This window comes from Mus musculus, chromosome 8 (assembly GCF_000001635.26).
Source record: "Mus musculus strain C57BL/6J chromosome 8, GRCm38.p6 C57BL/6J".
NCBI classification, from domain to species: Eukaryota; Metazoa; Chordata; class Mammalia; order Rodentia; family Muridae; genus Mus; species Mus musculus.
This window is the reverse complement of record NC_000074.6, coordinates 71,732,883-71,740,627: the sequence shown is the minus strand read 5'-3', so window position 1 is coordinate 71,740,627 and position 7,745 is coordinate 71,732,883.

Genomic DNA, 7,745 nt, shown 5'->3' with positions numbered 1-7,745 from the left:
GAAATGCTGCAGAGTGTCTCCCTGGGGCTGTGAGGGTGGGAGGGCTGACCAGTAGATGGCAGGGCCCATGTGGAAGCCTTTTGGTTTCTACTTGAGTGGAATCTTCACCATGACTTGTTTTTCTTGAAACACAGGGTGGCCTGGAACTTACAGTCTTCAGTCCTCCTGACTCAATTTCCCATGCCTGGGATTACAGGCATACATTACTATGCCCATCTCCTATTTTTTATATTTATAAGTGTTCTAAAAGCCAGAAGGATCCAAAATCTAAAATGCTGTGGTTCCAGGCATTTCCCACAGAGGATTATTGACCTGTAGGAGTCCAAGCCAGTATTTTTTGAGTGGCTACTTCATTCCATAGCAGCCTATGTGAGATAGAGAGTCCCATGGTGTGATGTCACTGGGAGGGTGGAGGGGTTCTCAGAGCAGAGCTGACTCAGGCTGCACTGTTAGGCTGGAGAAGCCCACTAGGTCCCTAGTAATCCTACCACCCTGGGGCCTTAGATAGTTCCAACCACAGGGCAGTAATCTATAAATCAACTGCTCTTGAAGGCCTATTGAGGTCTCCAATCACTCTGAGGCAGGAGGATTAGGACCTTAAGGCCACTGTAGGTTCCATAGGGAGACCCTGTTTCAATAGTAAAGGGGGTGGGGTGTGATTGCTTTCCTGACTTTTCTGAGGCCTTGCTACTGGAGTTAGACTAGCTGTCTCACCAAGTTTAAGTAGAAGGCAGGATGTTGGTACCTTCCATGGTGAGGATAGTGACAGATGGTCTGTAGAAATTCTAGAAAGGTCTACAGCTATGTATGTCCTGTGCATGGAACCCACCTGCTTCCCAGTATCCTTTGCCTTTATTTCACAAAATGGAAATGTTCTAGAACCTGACTGCACACAGGGCCTGTCCCCTAACTACTTGTTGTAGGTCTGATAGAGCCACTGTAAGCTCCCCTGACACCTGTAGAGACCACTACAGGGGACCCTGCAACCCCCAGACCCTCCATCTGTGCCCATAATGTCCCTATATGGCCCAGTGACCGTCTAAGCTCCTTCCCGCATTTATGGGGCCTCAGAATCTGACCATTCCTACTTTGCCTCCTCTCATACCAAACTGAAGCCCTGTTCCAAACTAACCCCAGATGGCCTATGGCCCTGCCCTCATGTGGTCCCTGCCCCCATGTTCCCTGTGTGCCTGGTTCCCTCCAGCTGTGTCCAGCTCTGGCTGCTTCCCTGCCTCCCTACCTCCCTGTCCCAAATGCCCATATTGACACATGGGTTTCTGGGTCTCCCCACTCTCAGATGCTTGGGGCAGATCCTTCTTTGCTGTATGGATGGTTATCCTGACACTGGAGGACCTTGCTTCAAGCAATGGCAGTCAAAAATGGTGCTGATCATGTCAGTCCTGTCCAGGCTGTCTCTGTGACTGTGGGAATGTGCCTTTATTTTGGCTGAGTGTCATTTACCTCCCTCATGGCCATATGGTAACCCAGTACCAGACCCTGAGAATGCTGAGGGGGTGTTCATTGTTTGGAAAGAAAGGTGTGAAGGACACAAGCCTGTCATCCTAGCATTGAGGAAAAAGACCTAGGAAGATGAGGTGTGCTAGACCATCCTGAGCTACAGAAACTCTGCCTCAAAGAAGACAGGTAGATCAGGGCTGGGGTTCAGTTGTTGAAAAGCTTTCCTATGGTACATAGAACCCTGAACTCTATCTCAGCACCACATAAACACACTTTAACATCCAGGCAGGAAGGAAGTCTGGGAATTGGAAGGTTAGCCTCAGCTGCATGGTGATTTGGAGGCCAGCCTGAGCTACATGAGACATTTTTGAGAGAGAAAGAGACAGACAAAACAGATACTGGAATTTTGGGACACAGGCAGGTAGACTCCAGGCATCTGTCTTGAAAGATGGGTGTCAGATGGTAGTTAGGGTGGCCTAGCTCATGCTTGGAGGGGTGCTGTCTCCTGGCCTCAGAAAGGAAGAATGTCTTGTTCTGAGCTCTGCTGTGGAGTTAGGGGAGGCTCCAAGGGTGCCTTCTCACCATGTTCATACTGGGGAGGCAGAAGGCCACAGCAAAGTGCAGGGCTTGCTAGCACACCACAGAACCACTGCATGTAGAACACCCCATATCCCCTAGAGGCAGTGCTGGGTTGTTTTAAGTGCCCATAGCCAGCTGTCTTAAAACAGCAAGAATGAAATTTTCTGGCTCTGGAGGCCTTAAGTCCCAAATCCTGGAGACTACAGTCTTGAGAGGCTCCAGGGGGACTCCTTCCTGCCTCCTCTATATCTGGGACTTGAGTGGCCCATGGTTCAGGTCTCATCCCAGCAGTCTCCATCTCTTGTGTCCTTTATTATGGCCTTATTTGACACATGGTCTTGATGAGTATCCCTGGTGGCCTGAACTGCTAGACCCTCCTACCTTAACATCTCCAGTGTGTGTTCAGTCTTGGGTCGGGGGGAGCAGTGTTTGAGATCCTGGCTCAAGTGCTATAAACACAGGAGTGTGCCACCATTCAAGCTGGCCTTGTGTCTTTTTTGTTTTGTTTTGTTTTGTTTTGTTTTGTTTTGTTTTGTTTTGTTTTGTTTTGTTTTGTTTTCGAGACAGGGTTTCTCTGTATAGCCCTGGCTGTCCTGGAACTCACTTTGTAGACCAGGCTGGCCTCGAACTCAGAAATCCACCTGCCTCTGCCTCCCGAGTGCTGGAATTAAAGGCATGCGCCACCACGCCCGGCTCGCCCGTGTCTTCTAAGGGTGCCACTTAGAGCTCATTCTACCTTCCTATGATATCTTCTGAATCCCTGGCTTCTGTCATGGCCCTCTTCCCAAGTAGCTTCACACTCAGAGGCTCTCGGTGGATGTGAATCCCAGGGAGGAGCACAACCAACTGCCAATCTGAAGGATGGCACCATGCTGCTGGCTTAAGCTGAGAGTTCTGGCTGGAAGTTATTATATACCCCTGCCTTTCCTCCGAAGCCTTGTGTCCCTTGGGCATCCTGGGATGTGCCTCTGTTACAGGATTTTCTCTGTCCATTCACATTAGGGCAGTGGCAGGCCTGTGATTGGTCAGGAAAAGGGAAGAAGGAGGAACTAGGAGTTTGGGGAACAAGGAGAGAGAGAGAGAGAGGTAGCAGGGGAGAGAAGATGGGAAGCCAACATGGAGGCAGACAAACAGGAAGAAGATCCTGATCCCACATGGTTTTAAACAGCCACAAGTAGCTAAGATTTTATATTTAACAAGGTTAGAATAATTGGGTTAAAGTTTTATCATTTGGCTCTGAAATTATTGTATTGGCATCTTGTGTTCTTATTGTTACATAAATCTGATTGGATAATTAAGCTTTAAGAGTTCTGTTTCTACTGGGTAACTAGGTGCTGAGATGGTTGATCGTGGGGTGTGTGGGGTGTTGTATGGAAGTGTGATGAACTCACGAGCTGAGAGAGAGTAGCTTAGCGGTGGGAACATGCCAAGCTGGACCCCACTGGGACATAGGTTGTGGCCTGCCAGTACCGGTCCTAGAGCAGGCAGCAGAGCAGGAGAGATGGCTGGATGATCTTTGTAAATATTCCCCGCAACACGCCTCTCAGCAGTGGCTGAGCCAAGTAGTTACCTACAGTTCTCCTGGTATTCCCTGTTGGACTTTGGCTGGAGTCCAGCCAACCCATGATTCATTCCTAGGGCCACCTACACTTTTTTTTTTCTTTTCAATGTGTTTGGAATGGAAACCAGGACCTTCTGAATTGGAGGCAAGTGCTGTAGCACTAGGCTATATCCCCACAGTTCCTCACTGAGGGTTCTAGGCAGGGACTTCACCCCTGAGCCACGCCCCCAGCCCATCTCTACTTGGGGGAGGGAATTCCTCTTGTGAGCTCCTCCTATGGACACTGGACTATCCACCTAGAAGCTGAGCTGTGAGATGCTCTGTTAACTCCCAGATGGCCTTTGCATTGAGAGACCATCTTATATCTGTGGGTCATTGTCTGAGGAGGCTCCTACAGCTGTGATATCTGCACCTGTCTGATCAGCTGCTTTCAGTCCTTCATCAGCACATTTTGGATTCTGCTTCCAAATAGTAATTAGGTGATGGGTATGGTGGTTCACACCTGCCTGTGATCCTAATCCCTCTAGAGATAGAGGCAAGAGGATGAATTATTCCAGGCCAGCCTAGTCAGACCCTGTCTGTGGGGTGGGAAGAGGATACAAACACAGACAATAGAAAAATAAACTGAGGGCCACAGGAAACAGAGAGGAACTGCTGGTTGTGGAGGATCCCCCACCTCTCAGCCCATTCTGCCCTAACGCCAGCTCTCTCCTTTTAGCTGGGGAATAAGTTCATCCGCTAAACACATGGCTTCAAATTATGGCCTCATATACCACAAATAGGCTGCCCTGCTCTTTGATTTTTTTTTTCATTTCTACAGTTCAAATTTTTTTATGCCCATGAGTAGTGTTTCCATACCTGGTAGCAGGGGGAGCACAACCTAGTCCTTAGGTAATAGATACAGTATCCATGGTAATCCAGGCACTAGATGGTAGCAAAGGAGGACCTCATGCTGTGCCATAAAATGGTCAATGTGCTCCTGGACTCACACCAAAATTGGGTCAATATCCATACAAGGTGATAACCTATGCCATCCTAGCTCCTATGCTTGATATTCAAAAGGCTATAAACACAATGAAACTAGGGTTCCAATGAACATGCTTCAGTTCATTTAACATTTAAATTTATAGAATGTAAAGAAGTTTGACTGGGCAGAGAAACATAATGGTATAAGAATGGAAAGATCTGGAGAGAGAGCAGAATGTGTATTCTTCACAGTAGATATCTAAGTTATGTGTGGGGAATGAATGGGCTGACAGAATGAAAAACTACAGTTGGACAACTCAGTGTCTTTAAAGAAGACATTTAATAAGCAAAACAATATCTTGAAACTATAATTTATAATTTATTCATCTATTATTTATATGAAGCTCCAACTTAAAGCCTCTTAGAACTACAAAATGTTCAAGAAGCATGTGGACTACAGGAAGTCTACAGTTGTGTCATTGTCACAACCTAGTACAACCTAAAAATAGGAAATAAGAATGAGGGGCTGGGATGGTTGGTAAAACTCAATTGGTAAAACACTTGCCCTGGAAACCTGAATGCAGATGTGGGGATATGGGAATCCCTAAACCTTACTTGCCTGCAAGTCTGAGAATCAATGTGCTCCAAGAGAGTAAATCAAACATACCATGGGATTTGGGTGAGTGAACATGTCTCTAAAACTGAGGGACCATTGGGTGGAACCCATCAGGGGCTCTGATGGCCAGAGTTCAGTCCCCAGAACCCACAATGTGGCAGAAGAGAACTGTCAAGTGGTGATTTCTCTGATCACCCCACATTTAGTTCCGCATGTGTGGGACACAAAAAAGTAGGAGGAAGACAATGTCAGTCCCTTCACATGTGTATCAATGCATAAATAACATGTACATATGATGAGAACCGGGGTTGGTGGTGGCGGGGGACTGTGTCATTGTTCCAGTTCAAAATGTCTTTGATCCATTAGCAAAAATGGGTCATATTGATCTGAGATTTCTTAGTGATTTTTTTTGCATTAAAGTTGACGATTTATCTTATGATAAATTTTTCAGTGTTGTATATTAGTGTTAATGGTCTATATATTGAGACAAATCTAGACAGATGGTTTGGTAGTTAACAGCTCTAGGTATGTTTTATAGAGCACTCAGTTTTGATTGCTAGTACCCACATGGCAGCTCACAACTGTGTATAGCTCCGTTCCAGGGGACCAAGTACCTGATTCTATCACACAAGGAGCATTGAAAATGCACATAGACTCTGGGCATGGTGGCACACGCCTTTAATCCCAGCACTTGGGAGGCAGAGGCAGGCAGATTTCTGAGTTCGAGGCCAGCCTGGTCTACAGAGTGAGTTCCAGAACAGCCAGGGCTATACAGAGAAATCCTGTCTCAAAAAAAAAAAAAAAAAAAGAAAGAAAGAAAAAGAAAAATGCACATAGACAAAACACCTGTGTGTGTGTGTGTGAGAGAGAGAGAGAGAGAGTGTGTTTGTGTGTGCTGTGCTGTGTATGTCTACAAAATTTAATTATAAACATAATAGTAAAACAATGTAGTTTGATTAAGGCCTAGGAGCTGGTTTTCTAGGGTATGCAGGTCTCATATGCCTAAGAGCATTAAACACGTAGACAATGCAGGGGACCCCAGAGAAAATGAACCTAAGCATGCCATCTCTCCTCCATTAGGATGTAATCCTGGAAGTTTTTCTCCCTGCTTGGCTCTGAGTATTCCTGACAGGTCCCACCCCCCTCATCCACATGATGTTGACTGGAGTGGATTAAATTCTCTGTTGTATCAAGGTCACCCACACTGGCAGCTCATTGTAATGGACCCATGGGGTCATAGCCAATCCAGTAGAGGGGAAATTTCTTCTTTTTCTGAGGATGCATGCATCTAAGGCCCAGACATGAATGCCACAGGCAGGTGTACCAGCGTCCCCTTCTGGGGATGTTTATTGTCAGGGCATCATAGTTAAGATCTTCCTCCATTATTGGGGCCTAGGGTCGCCCACGAACCTTCTTCCCTCTCTTCCCTTCCCTTTAGCTAATCGCTGCCTCCCAAATTCTATAATTAAAAAAAAAAAAGGCAAGTCTTGTAACTAAAAAGCAGGAGAGCACAGCCAGTTCACTGTGAAGTGAACTGTACTTCAGCACGTAGCAGCAGTACAGCCCTGCTAGCACCACCACAGTGACATCCTCTGAGCACACAATGGTGCTATGCTTATGCTCTAAGCATGGCTGCCTCAGACTGTGGTGGCAGGAGCCCACCCTCCTGGGTGCCTGGGCAAAGCACTGTCAGTTTTGACTCTGCACTAGATCTTCGTGCATGGCCTTCAAAGGGAATACTGAGGGCAGATAGGTGATGGTTCAGATCCTTTGCAACCCTGCAGCCCTGCCAATATGTGGACCTAACTGGCCTGATGGGGCAAAAATAATCATCCTGTGTTGCCAAACCCAGACCCAACACCACAAATATGTCATGTGGTTTCTTATAAGGATGTTAGTGTTCAAGGATCTGAAATGAGAACTATGATCTAAATAACCACACAGGATTAGTATCTTGTAAGAAACCAGTGGGAAAAGACTATCTCCCAAGGAAGAAGAAGTAGTGTATAGTGTTATAAAGAGATAAAGAAAAGCTAGAACAGGAGGGTTTAATAAGAGGCAATTGGGAGAGAAAGGTAGAGGCATGGGGTACACCCTTCCACAGCCCTCACCTCTTTCAGGCTCCGTTACCTGCCCCTCCTATTCATGACCATGATATTGACTGGAGTTGAGTCTCTCCGTTGTATCCAGGTTACCCATGCTGGCTGCCCATTAGAATGGGCCCAGGGATTCCTACCTGAAAATGTAGAGGGTCCGTTTCCTTTGGTTATGCAAGCACCCACAGCCCTGGCATGCAGGCCTAGCTAAAGTAGGAAATAAGGGGAGGGACCACAAACACTAAAGGCCCTTTGAAAAGCTATATGGAAATCGGCTACTCTAGCAGCCTCCTATACATTTATGCAAGGGATCCTTATGGAGCCAAAAACTGACAGAGGAGACAAGGCTCCAACTACACATCCTGTGCCACCAAGTTACACCTCCAGTAAGAGGAATGGGTTGTAACCTGTTGAGTCATTAACCAAAGGGTCCTACATTAAGCCTCAACTATCAGCACAGGCTAGTGCC